Source organism: Petaurus breviceps, unplaced genomic scaffold, assembly GCF_028583685.1.
Source record: "Petaurus breviceps papuanus isolate PSGF00001 unplaced genomic scaffold, PetGlider_PUasm1.0 178, whole genome shotgun sequence".
Taxonomy (NCBI): Eukaryota; Metazoa; Chordata; class Mammalia; order Diprotodontia; family Petauridae; genus Petaurus; species Petaurus breviceps.
In genome coordinates, this window is record NW_027185777.1 from 12,196,065 (window position 1) to 12,213,629 (window position 17,565).

The following is a 17,565-nucleotide window of genomic DNA, read 5'->3' on the forward strand; positions in this document are numbered from 1 at the left end:
CCTAGAAGGTACTTTCCTGTCAAACATCCATGGATGTTTTCTGGTATATAAATATCTGGCATAGAGCTATCCCCAGTGAGAATACTAAATTAACATTTGTCAATGTATTAACCCATTAACCTTTCAAATACCACAGTAAAGAATATTTACTGTAGTTGTGAAAATCAAAAGCACATATACATATATGCAATACATATATATAATATTCATATATACAATGTAAGTATAATTTTATTTATATTTGCAATTACTTAGCACAATTAATTTGGACTTAGTCTGGGACCTCCCATTTCTCCTCATCATAATTATTTCCTTTAGTGTCCTCAGAATTAATAATACCTTGTTTTTGTTTAACTGATTTGGCTGATTTGTTTAACTGAGAAGCACACCTGTGGGGGCTCAGAAGGTAAAGTTGTATTATGTGAGTAGTGTGTGGTCCTCCACATCACGTTTGCCCTTGGGACACTAGAAGCAAATTGTAAGCCACATGGACATCACCATCTGGGAAACTGCCAACATGAGTACAGTTTGGAGTGAACAATCCAGAAGACAGGCAGGGAGGGAGGGACAGAAGGAGAGAAGAGCAGAAGAGAAAGAGAGAGACAGGCAGACATAGAGAGAGACAGACAGAGAAGGGGAGAGAGAGAGACAGAGAAAGAGACAGAGAGAGACAGAAACAGAAAGAGAGGGTGGGAGGAGGAAGAGGGAGAAGGAGAGGGGTGAAATAGAAGGAGGGCGAGAAAAGGGAAGGAAAGAAATAAATGGTGCTATGTTACACCGAAGATTCAGGTGTATAAGTAGTAATTAGCCTTTAGTAGTAGACACATATTTATATTATCCTATTTTTAGAGCTTTAAGGAACTTTAAAGGGTGTCTAGTTCAAGTTCTCATTTTATATATGAGGACACTAAGGCACAGGAAGTAATATTTCAAGATCACATAATAAATAAGAGACACAAGCAGGATTTGAACGTATTACATCCTCTCACTTCAAATGCAATGCTTTTTCCTGCATCTTCCTAGGTAAAATTTACTTTTGCCTCCATGCCATCCCATAGTGATAGTTTAAACCCTTTTTATCCTTTTACATTTATTTTGCTCTATTATATCCCCCCTTTTATTTATTATTTATTTATTTACTTTCATCACTCCTTAATAACTTGAATATTATCAAAACCATTTTTAAACAAATTTTGTCTACCACAAGGTTGGAATTCTGCCCATAGTTTCTTTTCCCAATCCCACACAATGTAAGAGGTTCTTCATCTCTCCAAGGTCCCAAGGTCCCATGCGTGGGCAGGAATGAGTCAGAACTAAAGTATACTATTTCATATATTGTTATGGTTATTGTAGTGAGGAGGAGTAATTTCCACTTAACCAATGCTGGTTTTTGCTGATTCTAATTAAATAAAAAATATATATATTTTAAATTATCTTCCTCTACAAGTGACCAAATACTATAGGGTTGAATTGATTGTCTCATGATACTTCATACTGTACAAAACTAATTCTATTGATTTCTAATTGACTTCCATAACACTTTCTTAAGCAGATACTCCAAAATTCCACACTCTCCAGCCTCCTGATGCCATTGTCCTTTCACAAGATGACCTCTTCTCTGATCTTTTGAATGAGGTCAAAGCCATTTAATCTAGGATTCTTAGGCTCTTTTATTCATTCCTTTAACCACAATAGCTTCCCATATCCTCTTCTTTTCCTCTAGTCTCAGAAGATAAGATTGCCTTCCTCCTTCCCTAGGTGCACTGCTACCTCTTTATCATATCCTCTCTAATCCCCTTACTCCATCAACCATCCACCCTCTTGTATATTTCATTTCTCCCTCTCTTGTTTCTTCCTCCTTTTTCCTGTAAACACTCTATTTTTTTTAATCACTTAACCCTGATAACTTTCTTACGTGATTCCTCTTCCTCCTGCCTTCCCACAGCCAAACCTCTAGAAATGATAGCCTACACTTTCTTTTCCAGTTCTTCATATTTACCCTGAAACTGCATCCTATCTCTTTTTTATTTATATTTCTTTATTTAAACTGTTCTTTGCAAAGTCACTAACTGGCTTCCTAATCACCAGATGTAATTTTTTTTTTCTCAGCCCTCATGCTTAGTGACTATCAACAGCATTTTACAATGTTGACCCTCCCTTTAGTTAAATAAATGTCTTAAGGTCAGGGATAACTGCACTTTTATATTTGTATCCTCAGTACTCAGCACATAGAAGATGCACAGTAAATGTATGGTAAATTGAATTGAACTCTTCTTTGATGGCTGTGATTTTGCTCTATCCTATACCTCTATCCTGCTACCTTCATCTATCCTTCTCAGACATCTTTTTTTTTTTGAAATTTGTACTGATTCATCTTTATCCACAGGCCCCTAAATGTGGATATCTTAGGAGGCTCTTTTCCCAGCTCTTTTCACATACTGTATATACCCTCCCTTGGCAACTTTATCTATTCCCATAATTTCCATGTTTACCTCTTATGAAAATGGTTAGACTGAAAGGACAGAGTCTACTGGTTATATTCTTGGAAGGGACAGGCTAACCAAGCTCAAGATGTCATAATAGATTCAATACCTAGATTTATTCTTCCTGAGTTACAAATGAAATGGCACCTCAAACTTGCTTCATCTTTAGCCAATCTTTTTTTTTTATGTTTTAGAAGAACAAATAAAAACGAATTCTAGATTCTGTTCTGTATCCCCTCCCTTTTAGCACAAAAATCCTGCTCTGTAACCTCAGTTTATGCTGGCATGAACTTACATTGGTTCCATATCATAGTTCCTATTAAAGATTATATCATTCAAGGATCAGAGTGTTAAAATTGGGCTCTTAATTATACTCCAAGGATGATAGGACAGAATATCCAATTTATCTGTAATAATAATTGTTCCCATTCCTAGATTGCTTTAACATTTATGAAGCCCTTTATAGACATTATTTCATTTGCTCTCCCTGTGAGGTAGCTACTACACATATTATCATTTGCATTTTACAAATGAGGCAATTGAATTTCAGAGAAGTTAAATGATTTCACCATGATCACAAAGCTAGGCAGGACTTGAACTCAGGTGTCTCCTAAGTCCAAGCTAGGAATTTTTTCACTATACCTCTTGGCCTAAATTTTCTCTAAAAGTCTTTATCAACTCACATTTGATTGAGACAGTTGACTTTCAGTCACTGGGGAAAATACCAAACATAATCACTGAGTAGAAGGTATCTAAAATGAAGGGAAAATGCAGATGACTTAGAATGTACTCCCCTGTTTGACTAGTCAGCATATTAAAAGAGAGACTCTCTTATCAAATAAATTCCCATAAGAGCCCAGACTACACAGTTAAAACTTTCCCTGAGTCAGAATCTCTTTTCACAAATAACTATATCCACCAATTGTATCTCCATTTACATCAGTCACCACTCTTTCTCCTCAAATTTCTCCATGACAAGCTGTCCCCACATTCATGTAATGGTGGCATGTCTGATGTTTCCAAATCAAATTCTATTACATAGAGGCAGTCTAGGATTATATGAATCCAGGATTGCTATGGTATAATAGAGAAAAGAGGTTTGGACTTGAAGTCAGGAATGAAGTCAGGAAGATGAGTCATTTCTGGACACTGATACTAACTGTGTACAAAAGAGTTGTTTAAACTTACTAAAGTTCAGTATCATCTGTAAAATGGATGTAATAATCCTACTTCATGTGTTATTTTTTTGTTTTTATTTTTTATTAAGGAACCAGATAAGGCAGATAAAGTTCTTTGTAAACTCAAAGGAGTTTAACATTATAATTATTAATTTATAAATATCAACAATCATAATGTTAGTGCTGTTTCCTTTAAAAGCCTACAAGGATTTTTTTTCCTTTGTATCCTTGTAGCTAGTTGCATATATCAATTTCTAGAATTAATTCAGTATAGGATGATGACTACTATGTTGAAGGCTTCCTTATATCCCTTATCTGTTTGTTGATGATAGACATGGTGATCATCTTCAAAATGAATCCAGCATTTAATTTGTCTTCTTAAGAAGTATGACTTATAGTAAGGGTAAAAAGAATGGGGGGGGGGCTAAATCTTTCTATATTCCAAGCATAGTCGGATTCTTTACCATATTGCCTTTCAGACAGGGAAATTGTCTGATCATCTTCCTAAGACATGATGGAAACAGTGACATAGATATATCAATGATGCTTAATATAGATAGGACAGAAGAAGCTGTCATGGTTTTTTATATATGGATCTCATTTGAGGAAAACTTGAAATTGAAAAGAGAAAAAAAAAGAAGAAAATTTCTGGGAAAGTAAATCATGGATGTTTATTGCTATTACTAAAATCCTTTTCACAGTAGTTCATATTCTGGGAGTCAAGAGATGTAGGTCATCATCTCAACTGGGTCATTAATTCTTGTAGGCAAGTTTGTCAAAATCTTTGGAATGCTGCTGCCTCCTCTACAAAAGAAGACAGAGGGAATTCTAAGGTGCTTTCTTGCTCTACCACTTTATGACTTAAATTATGAGCTCCAACAATGTATTTGACAAATGCATCATATAATCACTATATAAGAAGGATCCATGACAGTATAAGGAGCTCCTGATATGGAAATTTTCTTAACTGATACTGATTCCAGAAAAGTTCAGTGACTTACCTAGGATCACATAGCTGATGTCATTGAAACCATTTGAACTCAGAGCTTCCTGACTCCAAATCCAACTATTATTCTGTGTCTACTATTCAAAATTTTGTCTCTACAGGGTGCCAAAAGGTATTAGTGCAGTTTTAAGCTTCAATAGTTTTAAGAGCTTAAACCTTCATTAAGTCTTTTTGGACATCCTCTATTTGCCTAGCAAATTCTTAAAAATAAAAGAGTTCAAGGAAGAGTTTCCTCCTTATTGGACAATAGGATCTGCATTATATCTCAGTAATATCATGATGATGATCACACAAGATGATATATGTGAAAATATTTGTAATTTTATAACCAGATAAATGCTTCTTGGGAATATATATTCCCTTGTGTTCTATTGCATTGGGGAAGAAAATGTTCAGATGATCTTTCAGGGTGCCCTTTTGTCCTCCAAGTCCATTATTTCTGGGAATCCACTGTCAAGAAAACAAGCAAAACAACACAGGTGGTAAGGAAGCTGACCCAGGGAAGTGATTTATTTATAAACAGAGCACTGGCTTTTGGCAGTTAAGTTGGAGCTTAAAAGACAAAATTAAGAGTTATGACATTCCATGTGCATAATGCTGTAGTTTCATATTTTCAATTCTCTTCCAAGGGTACATTCTCAATTTTTAAAGAATGCTAATATTTACTGTAGAATAAGGACTAGAAATCGGGGTCTGATTGCCATAGTGAACTCCCAAGCAAGGAAACTACTTCTACTATTATACAGATCAACATCTCCCCTTATCTTAAGAGAGTTGCATAGGGTACAGAGATTAAGGGATTGGATCAAGGTTGCACAGCCATTATGTCTCAGAGGTCAGCATTGAATCCAGGTGTTCCATGTCTTCCAGGCTTCAAGACCACCTCACTTTCCCCTAGGCCTCTCCTAATATTACTTTACATAAATTCATACTATTCACAGTTATATTAAAGTTCCAGCCCAGTAGAATTATGCAATGAGAATCCAAATAATTGGGACCACTTTAGAGGATGCATTATTTGCCCCAATTGAGGACATAGCTGTAAATGGTTTTAAATATATCACTATTAAATAGGATTTTTATCATAACTAAATGGACAGATAAGCAATTTCTGAATGCAGTTGGATTCTAAGGAAATACTAAGAGCTGTGGACATGGAAGCCTACTTTCCTATCTTGATAACTCTTTGATCTCTTTGATACACATTGTGGGAAGCCTGGAAGGGGATATCGGTAAAAGGAAGATTTTCACAAGTGATATTCAGTGATAATTTAAAGATTTACTATCACTTGACTTTACTATCACTTCTGCCCCAGTGGAAGGAGTGGATGAAAACAATTTTTTTCCAATGGTCATGAAGGAAACTGAAGTCAGTGCTGTGGAGCGCTTAGAGTATGGTCAAACATCAAACATGCCAAGGTCTTCCTCTGCAACCTTGGCCATAATCACTCCTCCTGACTTTTGTCCTGTCACTGGACTTCAATGATTCTGGAAGAAAGAGTGAGGCCAATGACTTTGTGCAACTCTGCCTCACTTAAATTCAATTAAAGTCAAGACACCACCCCAAGATGCCCCTGGTCTCCTTGGGAATCAGAGGATGAACAACAATCAATGGACTGAAAGATGTAGATAAGACCCCATCGTGTTCTTGTTTGTTGATTAAAAAAAAAAACCTTTTGCTTCATCAAAGCCATACACTTCCTTAAAAGTACTCTTCCAAAAAGAAGTCTCCTATCCATGCATCAGTGACTTGAAATCCACTAAGAGATGACCTCATTTCACCTTCTAACGATAAACACCAAGAAAGGCACAAAAACAGAGTATGCTCACCAAGGGCATGGCCACTATGCTGGAGGAAATCCAATGAACAGTCAAAATTGACAAGAGGTTCTCTCTAGATGTTAACAGCCTCCAGAAGCTCCTTTTTGGGGATGGCACTATACTGATTGCATCATATCCCAGGATATTGCAGAACTTCCTGGCTCTAAATAGTTTGACCTCATCTTTTCCTGTTGATTTCATGTAAACAAAGACCAGGCCTTTAGACTTTTCCAGAATAATTTTGATCTCATTAGTTTGCCCATAATTGCAGTCTTGTGAAATACTTTGGATTAGGTTTCTATCATCCAAATATGAGCTCTTTCATCCAGCTTCATATTATCCACAAATCTGACAAGTTTATCTTCATTTCAGCCAATGTTAAAAAAAAAAGTTAAAATGTACATTGTATTCATTGTATTCTGGCCACCTTATTATTTAACACTGACAAGCTCAGGTAGGGTCCAAATGAATATAATTCCCTCTGAAGAGGATAGTAAAGGATCTTAAAACCAAGCCAAATGAGGATCATTTGAAATAATATATAAGTAACATTTACATATCATTTTAAGGTTTACAAAGTGCTTCACAAGTATTATTTCATCTTATCCTTAAACCTTATTTCATTTTGTCTGGGAGGTAGATTCTACTATTACACCTATTTTGCCAATGAGGAAACTTTCTATATATGTACATGACCATGCATACATACATACATACATGCATCAGACATGTTCCCTTATTGTCTAGTCATTTCAGTAATTCCCAATTCTTCGTGACCCCATGGGAGGTTTTCCTGACGAAGATTATGAAGTGATTTGCCATTTCCTTTTCTTCCTCATTGTACAGATGAGGAAACTGAGGCAAACAGGGTTAAATGATTTGCCCAGAGTCACACAGCTAGTAAGTATCTGAGGCCAGATTTGAACTCAGGAAGATGAGGTCAGGCCCGATACTCTATCCACTGCATTACCTAATTGCCCATCTCTCTTCCATTAAAACTAATAAACAGGATTAAATGATGTTATTTCAGAGAAACTTGAGTCACAATGAGAGGGCTAGAATTAGGAGCCCCGTGTTGAACTTCATGAGTGTCCTCCAGTCCTCAACCTGGTTAAGTTCAGAAGCTTTTCATCAGGTTGCTTCAGTGATAGTAACTCTTAAGACTATGTCCTAAATTATGCAAAGTTTAGTATCTCTATAGATAAAGCCATTATAGTTACTGACAAAAAGAAAAGTCCCTGGAGTTCTGAAGAGGTGCATATTTATCGTGCATATGAGGATATATTTGATTTGGATGTGTGTGTGCTTATATATGTATATATAATACACACACGCAAGTCTGGAGGCAATGAAATCTACATGCTTTTCTCCAGGAAGAAGCCATTAACAGAATTTGCTTTTGGACTTTAGTTCATTAAAAATTTCTACAATAAGTCATTTCCAGGAAGGTTTGGAGCTAGTCAGTGCTCATCTTCCTCTTCTATGACAAATATAAATTAAAAGAGGGATCTGCAATCATTTTACAGCACAGTTAAGCTCTCGAGTTTTATCACCCCACCTGCCTCCCTCTTAAACAAAGCTTCACATGAAAAATTTCAAACAAACAGCAGTATAGAGTCTAGCCTCAGGAGATACGTGGAGTCCTTGACTGTTCTGAGTGTCAAGATGAAAAAAAAAAGGAAAAAAAAGTTATTAGATGATTGAAAAGCATGTCTGAGGGCATATAGAAACGCAAAAACTATATATGGTTTTATAGTTAAGGTTGTCTTTAACTTGATTGGTCTACTACCTTTATATCTATATTTCTGTTAGAGTTTAAACTAGAAAAATTTTGCTGTGAATTTTATTGTTTTCATAACGAAAACACTGGCTTTTTAACACAGCTGATTGCCTTCCAGGCAGTTGTGTTTTTTTGTTGTTAAATGATCCTGACCACAAGCCAGTCTTCCAGGTTTAGGGAGGTGGGGAACTTCAATGAGAAGATGGTCATGGAGTTCAGCTGGTCTTGAGAAAACATTAAATGCCTCTCTGAGGCCTCACCAGCTGCTAGCGAGAAAGTTGAAGGAAGGCCAGTTGTACCAGAGAAGGCTTCTGGGACATAGTGAAATACAATTCATGCTGCTAACTGGGGAACAAGGGCAGCTGGCAAATCATGCTGTTTTGTGGCTATCAGAAAGGTAAAGGCACTATTTGAACAAAATGAAATGGGAATAACAAAGGAGATTTCTCCATCAGGGAACAGTGGGATGCAGAAATTCTTAGATTGTCATAATCCTAAAAGAGAACCTTATCCACATATTCTCTCGGTGAGATTCTTCATTGGGCCACTTCTGAGTCCTACCATGTTCAGACACCCTCCCCATCTGTTTGCTGTTTCTGGTACCCCCATTAAATCATTCAGCAATGGGGAATGGAGAGTAAAGCTCCAAAGAACCACACAATCTGTTAAGTTTAGATAAGAGGGAGCATTGAAAGCTTATTTGATAATTTGGACGATGCATATTTACTGGGTCTTCAAAATAGTCATAAAAAAATGTGTGTGTGCATGTGATTCCAGCCTCTCTGTAGGCAGAAATAATGTAAAAATGAAAATTAATGAAGAAAAAAGATTTCTGGACTGACTGTTGCAGCTGAAGTAAAAAGCAGATGGAACAGAATCAAGAAGGACGAGAAAATAAAGTATTGTGTGTCTGTGTGGTAGGTGAGTATTTATGGGTGTGGAGTTTTATTTTTAAAGATTCCTTAAATGAAAATCAAATTGAAATATAAAAAAGAATTATAAGAGACAAGAGCAAACACCTTCTGGTGAGAATAAATCATTTTTGTACAACAAAATGAAAGCCTCAGGAGGTAAAGAATACTGTATTGTCAACCAGTTCTATGTGGGCTCACCATTTTTAAGTCAACAAACCAAAAAGGACAAATGAGGACTAAAAGGCTCAGAGGGTGAGCCCCACTGCTTTCTTTATAAAGAAAAAATTCCATAAGGAAGGATTACAAGATCACATTCTATATTTCAAAAATTAATTTCTCTCTCTCTTGGTTATTTACTTCATAGCTAACATTTAGTAATTAGTGGTCCAAGAGAAAGGCCAACTTAATCTAATAAAGGTTTCTCAAGGGATGGTCATCAACATCAATTAATGTTTAACATGTTCTGTGCTATAAAATTAATAAAGCTGACTCATGGTGCTATGCTGTGAAAGTTCTTGATGTCATGGAGAAATCTGATGAAATTCTGAATCCTGCTCCCCACCATCCTCCTACAACCCTCATCAATAAACTGCCACTCACCGGCTGATGATCAGAAAAAGGAAAGTGGCAGCAGATTTGGCAACAGCAGTTCAGTAATATTTATAGACGTTGGAAAAGAGATGATAATCAAATATTAATTGAGACAAATGTTTCCCCACAAGCATGGCTGAAATTATACATGTGGCCATCAAAGGTTCTGACCACCACTCCTATCCAATCAACCAGGGCTTTCTCCCTACCCCACAATAACAGAAACACTTAGCAGTCATTCTATTTGTGCAGCTGAGTCCACAGGGTAAGCAGATGGCCTTGTCTGAGTTTAAAGTTAGAATGTTATTCTGACTCTGTGGGGCGATACATTAAGGACAAAAAAGCTTTAATGACCTAAAGCCTTATTTACTTTGCAGTGTATTTACCAACATGGTATAGCAGGTAGACAGATGGCCCTAGAATCAGGAAAACCTAAGTTCTAATCCTGCCTCTGGAATATGGAGGTTCTATGACCCCAGGCAAGTCTCTTAACCTCTTAGTTCTCTATCTAAAATTATTTGTTTCAGAGATGATGTTGGCCTCCACTGATATATTAATAACAAATAACAATAATGTTGATAAAATAATTTATTCTATAATAGAATAAAAATCAATATAAACATATGTAAATATACACTACAAATAAAATAATAGTATAAATAATTGTCTGGTTTGTCCTTTGTTCTTAAGGAGGATCATGACATCAGGGAAATGATGACATGACTTGCAATTGACTTTGATTTGAGTGAGAGAGGGGTATGCAAAGTCGCCAAATCAATTTATAAATATGGCCTTATTTTATTCTCACAGCAACCCTGGGAGGTAGGAGCTATTATTTTACAGATGAGGAAAATAAGGCAGTCAGTGGTTAAGTGACTTTTTCAGGTTCAGCTTGTAAAGGTTTGAGGTCATATATGAACTCAAGTCTATCCTGACTCCAGATCTAGTGCTCTCTCCATTGTACCCCCTAGTAGAGTTTCTTTATCTGAGAGTACTTTATGACTATGAAATGACTGGTCTTGGTTCGATACCTATCTTTTTTTTTTTTTGAAGCAATTGGGGTCAAGTAACTTGCTCAAGGTTACACGGCCAGTTATTTCTGGGTGTGGTGCTAAGTATCTGAGCTCAGATTCAATCCCAGGTCATCCCGACTCTGGGGCCGGTACTCTTACTCGCTGAGCCACCTGGCCCCCCCTATCTTTTTTTTAATACCTCTCTATGAATGTTTTCTGGCTAAATTATAAGCTCCTCCCAGTCAGGGACTATTCACTTTTATTTCTGTCTCTTCAGTACCCGGCACCTAGGTGTTAAAAAAAAATAATTGTTGATTAATTGATTCTCTGTATCACCATTTCTCAGGGAAGTATATTTCACAACACTTACTCCAACAAGAAAGCTAAAACAACCTAGAAGCCATATCAAACAAAAGCACAATCTTCTAGCCCAGCAGGAAGACATGATAACCAAGCACAGCATAGGTTCGAAGTGAATGTTCATGTGCAAATGATTATGGAGAATACTGGAAATAAAGTAAGGAAAATCAGCTTACAATATAGAAAAAGGGTAGTTGTGAGAGAAAATGAGTTGGTAGAGAGTTTAGTATTAACTAAATCAGATCCTGCCAAGATCATTTGTAGACTAACCCAGAAGGAAGACATAGGAAAAGACAAGAGTTTGGGGGCAGGTTTTGGATGAGTTCAGTATTAGATATGTTGAGTTCATGATGTCTATAGCATAAACATTTTGAGATGTCCAATAGGCAGTTTGGTTATGAGCCTGGATAAGTCTATTTCCTTATCATGGGCATAGAGATAATTGGATCCACAGAAGTTGATGAGATCATTAAGTGAAAGAGTATAGAAGGAAAAGAGAATTGAGCCTAGTGGGACACCCACAATTCATAGGTATGACCTGGATGAAGATCCAGCAAAAGAGATTGAGTGATCAAACCAGGAGAGAAAAGAGTCTAAGCCTAAAGAGAAGAAAGAATCCTAGAGAAGACAGTAACTGGCAGCATCCAAAGGCTGTAAAGAGGTCAAAAAGAATAAGGACAAAGAAAAATGGCCTTGGCAATTAAGAGTGTTAGTAACTTTGGAGAGAGAAATTTCCATTAAATGATGAGGTCAAGAGCCAGACTGTAGAGAGTAACAGGAAAGGGATGGTCTTTTGCATTTCTTTGTATCTCTAGTCCTTAGCTCAGTACCAGGCACATAGGTACTTAATGCTTATTTCTTTCCTCCTATCCTTCCTAAAAAGGAACAAAGTTGTCCTTGGAAGCTGATTAGCTCCTCTCCCCCCACCCCCCACCCTTGATGCAATTTCCTGGTCAACTAAGGGAATAAAATTCCAACCAATGTGGATTCAGGGTCCCTCCAACTTGGTATAAGTTTGAAAATCACTTGACTTGCTTTGCCCTGTTGACCAGACACTTGCTTTCTTAATATTTTTTCTCTTTTTTTTTATCAAATGCTTTATTAACTTCTAGTTTACATCATTCATTTACACAAGATTTTGAGTTATAAATTTTCTCCCTGTTTTCCCCCTACCCACCACCCCAAAATAGCGATCCCACTGGATATCCCCTCCTCCAATCTGCTGTCTCCCATATCTTCTCCCATACCCCCTCTGATTTTCCAGTAGGGCATCTCTATGCCCCAGTGCCTTTATATCTTATTTCCCAGTTACATGTAAAATAATATTAATAATAGCATATATATATATATATATTTTTTTAAACATTTGATTTTAAAACTTTGAATTCCAGATTCATTCCCTTCCTCCCTTGTCACCCACCCTTACTGGGAAAATAAGCAATTCAATATAGGTTGTGCATGTGTAGCTATGCAAAACATTTCAATAGTGTATATATTGTAAAAGACTGATTATATTTCCCTCCCTCCTATCCCACCTCCCACTTGTTCTATTCTCTACTTTGATCCTGTCCTTTTTCAAAAGTGGGTGCTTCCAACTTCCCTTCCCCCCACCCTGTCCTCCCTTCCATCATCCCCCCCTCATCCCCTTCCCCCCTACTGTCCTGTAGGGTGAGATACCATATTTAGTGTGTTTGTCATTCCCTCCCTAAGTAAAATTCAATGAGAATAAGGTTGACCCTCCTTTTGACTTCCTGTTCTTCCCCTCCATTGTAACCATTTTCCCTTACCTCTTCTATAAGAGATAGTTTACCCCAATATCTCTCTCCCTATCTCCTCTCATTATATTCCTCTCTCACCTCTTAGTTTCATCTTTTAAGTATCATCCCTTCCCATTAAACTGGTCCTGTGCCCTCTATCTATGTATACCTGTAAACATATATACACACATTCACATATGTCATATGTAGTCATATGCCCATATGTGTGTGTATACACATTTCTATTCCCTTCAATTATTCTCATACTGAGAAAAGTTTCATAAGTTACAATTATTGTTTTTCCATGTAGGAATGTAAATAGTTCAACTTTGGTAAGTTCCTTATGATTTCTTTTCCCTGTTTACTTTCTCAAGCTTCTCTTGCTTCTTGTATCTGAATGTCAAATTTTCTATTCAACTCTGATTTTTTCATCAAGAATTCTTGAAAGTCCTCTATTCTGCTGAATGACCATATTTTCCCCTGAAACATGATACTCAATTTTGCTGGGTAGGTGATTCTTGGTTTTAATCCCAGCTCCTTCGCCCTCCAGAATATCATATTCCAAGCCCTTCAATCTCTCAGTATAGAAGCTGCCAGATCCTGGGTTATCCTGATTGTGTTTCCATGATATTCAAATTGTTTCTTCCTGGCTGTTTGTAATATTTTCTCTTTGATCTGGGAATTCTGGAACCTGGCTATAATATTCCTAGGAGTTTTCTTTTTGGGATCTTTTTCAAGAGGTAATCGGTGGATTCTTTCAACCTCTATTTTGCCCTCTCGTTCTAAAACATCAGGGCAATTTTCCTTGAGAATTTCTTGAAGGATGATTTCTAGGTTCTTTTTTTGATCATGGCTTTCAGATAGTCCAATAATTTTTAAATTATCCCTCCTGGATCTATTTTACAGATTGTCCCAATGAGACATTTCACATTGCCTTCTATTTTTTTTATTTGTTTGGATCTGTTTAATAGTATTTTGATTTCTCATAAAGTAACTAGCTTCCATTTGCTCCAATCTAACTCTGAAGGAATGATTCTCTTCAGTGGGCTTTTGATATTCTTTTTCCATCTGGCAAATTTGGCTTTTTAAGGCATTCTTCTCCTCATTGCCTTTTTGAGCCCGTTTTGCCATTTGAGTTAGTCTATTTTTTAAGGTATAGTCTTCTTCAGTCAGGTTGTTGACTCTCTTTTCATAATTTTCTTGCATCATTTTCATTTCTCTTCCCAATTTTTCCTCCACTTCTCTTATTTGGTTTTCACAATCCTTTTTAAGCTCCTCTTTGGCCTGTAACCATTTCATATTTTCCTTTGGAGCTTTTAGTACAGGAGTTCTGACTTCACTGTCTTCCTCCTTTTCCATGCTTTGATCCTTTTTGTCCCCCAAATAGGAGTCTAATGTTGGATTACTCTGTTTGTTTGCTTCCCTCCTTTTATTCATGTTGCCACTCAATTACTTGACTTTTGGGCTTTTCGCCACAGTAGGACTCTGCTATCAGACAGGAGAGCTATCCCAAACGCTGGGGTTTTCTCAGCTTCTGGATGTATTAGTTAGGTGCCCTCTCTGAAGCCTCCACACACTCTGGCAAGCTGGTTGCACACCCCAGGATCTCCACCGTAGACCGCAATCCAGATCCAAGCAGGTTAAAGCAAGAGTGATTACCTCTCAGACTGGTCACTTGATCCCCCTACAGTCTACAGGCCAGGAGCTGAAGCTGCCATGTGAGGGCAGCTACACGGCCACTGTGTCTCAGCTACTTCTCACCCCAGCCGCTTCTCGCCCTGGGTGCAAAAGCTGATGTACTCCAAATTCCTAGGTCCCAAAGTCCACACAGCACTGACCTCTCACTTTGTCCTTGGCATCTATGTGTTGATAATTCTGGAAACTGTCACAGCTTCTGGTGATCTGAAGCCCCTCCAGCTGGTGGCTGGTCAGGCTGCCCTGGGGCTAAGACCTCCAACTCCTGCGGTGCTGGGATCAGCTCTCAGAGCGCTGAGCTGGCCCCTTGCTGCCAGCCTGTCAGGCTGTCCTCAGAGGGAGGTAAGATTCTCTGTGTCATTTTGTGGGTTCTGAATCTTCAAAATTTGTTCAGAGTCCCCTTTTACATGAATTGGAAGAGGTTAAACCAGAGCCCAGTGGAAATCTTGTTTCTACTCTGCCATCTTGACTCCACTCCCCCCACTTGCTTTCTTAATAAAGAGAAGGGGGTTGAAGTGGAAGGACATCTAGCAAAACTAAGCACCACTGTTTCCTTGTTGCATTTTCCTGCTGTATCAGGGCCTCTTTTATTAAGTGTTTGATGACTTAGCACATCATTCCACCCCAAATTAAACCTGAATAGTTTGCTCACATTTGACCTACTGATACACTGTTCATGATATTGTGTTGATAGATTTCCCTGGAAGAACTTGTAACTGTCACCCTCTTGGGGACACAGCCTGCAGGATCAAGGGAGGGTTTGTGGTTTGTTCTACAGATACATTTTTTTCTGTATTTATAAAGTACATGTTGTCTCCCTTAATAGAATGTAAGCACTTGGGGGACAGAGACTATTACATTTGTGCCTTTATAAAGTTGGCATCTATAATATCATTGATGTGCAATAGGTTTTTAATAAATGCTTGTTGATTTATTGATTAAATGATGCTGCTATTTTCACAGAGTAAATTAATATGTAGTACAAGACAAAGACTTGAGTCAAACCAAGGAACTGAGTCAGATCCTGACACAGTCTCCCAGAGAATACTTCAAATTCTCCAAGCTTTTCTTTAAGATGTTTTCTGCACTGCCTGAATACCTCTTTCCTGGGGAAAGTTCTGGAAAGGTTTATTATGTGGATCTTTTCTGTCTTCTCCTCCCCTCTTTCCCTGGAGGGGGGGGGGAGGGTTTATGTATTCTTTGTTCAAACAGCTCAGGGCTTTAGTCCCAGAGATAACCTGAGGGAATGTGGTGTTATGAATATACTGTACAAGGTCAGTAAAAGTTGCATCCCTGATATCCTTGGCTACCATGGACTTTTTAGGTATGCTCATAGTGGGTACTAATATGACAAATCTATTTTCTCTAGGAGTAAAATTAAAATCCTCAAATCCTAGCTGCCCCTAATATAAGTTTAACTGGTTTTCTGGGAATTAAACCAATCAGACACCTCACCCTTAGCAGGTTCATGTCTAATCCTATTATATTTACATGGTCATAAGTGCCCTTTGAAATATTGGCAAGTCAAAGGAGAGGCAGGCTTGACAGCCTGCCTAGTAGAGAAATTATGCCCTTGGCTAACCTGGTTCACTCTGTCAAAATAATTTTATCACATAATATTTGAGGGTGGGGTGGAAAGACTGAGGAAGAGAAGAGGGAAATTATGCAAAAATATAACTGATTTGTCCAAACATAATAACGGCAAAAGTAGAACAATAATAAAGGTTGGGGTGGGGGGAAATTTATTCTCTTTTGACACTGTTACACTTTTCTTCCCAATGTAAAATATGGCTTTGTCTTTTGGAGGTATTCATATTGTCAAATGTATTGTTTTTATATACACCTGTAGAATTTTCTCCCTATGATAGAACAGTGGTAAAAAGTGAGGCTAATATATGAATGGTGCCCTCAGTCATTCTCGGAAATGCAAAATTTTTCAAAGTTTCCCCAACTAACTTCCTTGCCAGTACATTTTAAAAACCTACTTACCAATTTTATGAACTCCTTATGTCATGCTGTATGTGATTTATGATATGAAAAAATCCCTCCCAGTCTAGTTTATAACCAGGGAAATGGTCCTACAAGCTTTGGAATTGCAGCTGCTGTTATTTCAGCAGTTATATATAGCTCAGGTGTTTCTGGGAAATTGCATTAGAACCAAAAATTTGTGCTGAAATAAAGAAAACAAGCATATTATTTTAAACTGAATCTCTTCAAATAATAGTTTGCCTCTTTTCATTTCTTGTTTCTCCACCTTCCTCGAGGAAGGAGGAATAAAAACCACTACCTCACCTCCCCAGGTTAGAAATATTTAAATGAAAACAAAGGAACATGAATTGTGAATTCAAAGCATCTGAATTGTGCTGTCCCCTTAGTAGAATCTGGTTAATCCTTCTCCTGGAGCTCAGCATGTCAAAACAGTAAACCTTTATGAGGGAACAAGTACAACAGATTTGAATCAGCAGGGACCTCTTTGACTAACACCCCCCCACACACACACACACACAATATGAGGTCTTATGTAGAACAATTACTGAATGGAATAATTTCCTTAGGGCTATGCATACTGGAGACAATTTAATTCAGTCAAGGAATAAGAAGATAATAACTACATTGAACTCTTCCCTGGTCATATTCCTTAGTCAGAGTACAGCATTCAATTAGGGGCAAATGATTTGGAAAGGATATTGGTAAAATGGATGGAGACTACCCAGAAAAGAGAACCTAGTACGGTTAAGGGTGTGGAGATCAAGCCCTATGAGGACTGAGGTTGAAGGTCCTGGAGATGTTTAAAACTGGAAAATGAAAGGGTGAGGATGGGTAGGATAGCGGTCTTCAACTATTTGGATTGGATTTGTTCTACTTGGCTCTTTATAGCAGAACTGCTAGCGATAGGTGGAAGAAGTGTAGCAGCTGGGGCATCCCATCAACTGAAACTATACATGGTCCAGAGGTTTCCCATGTGTA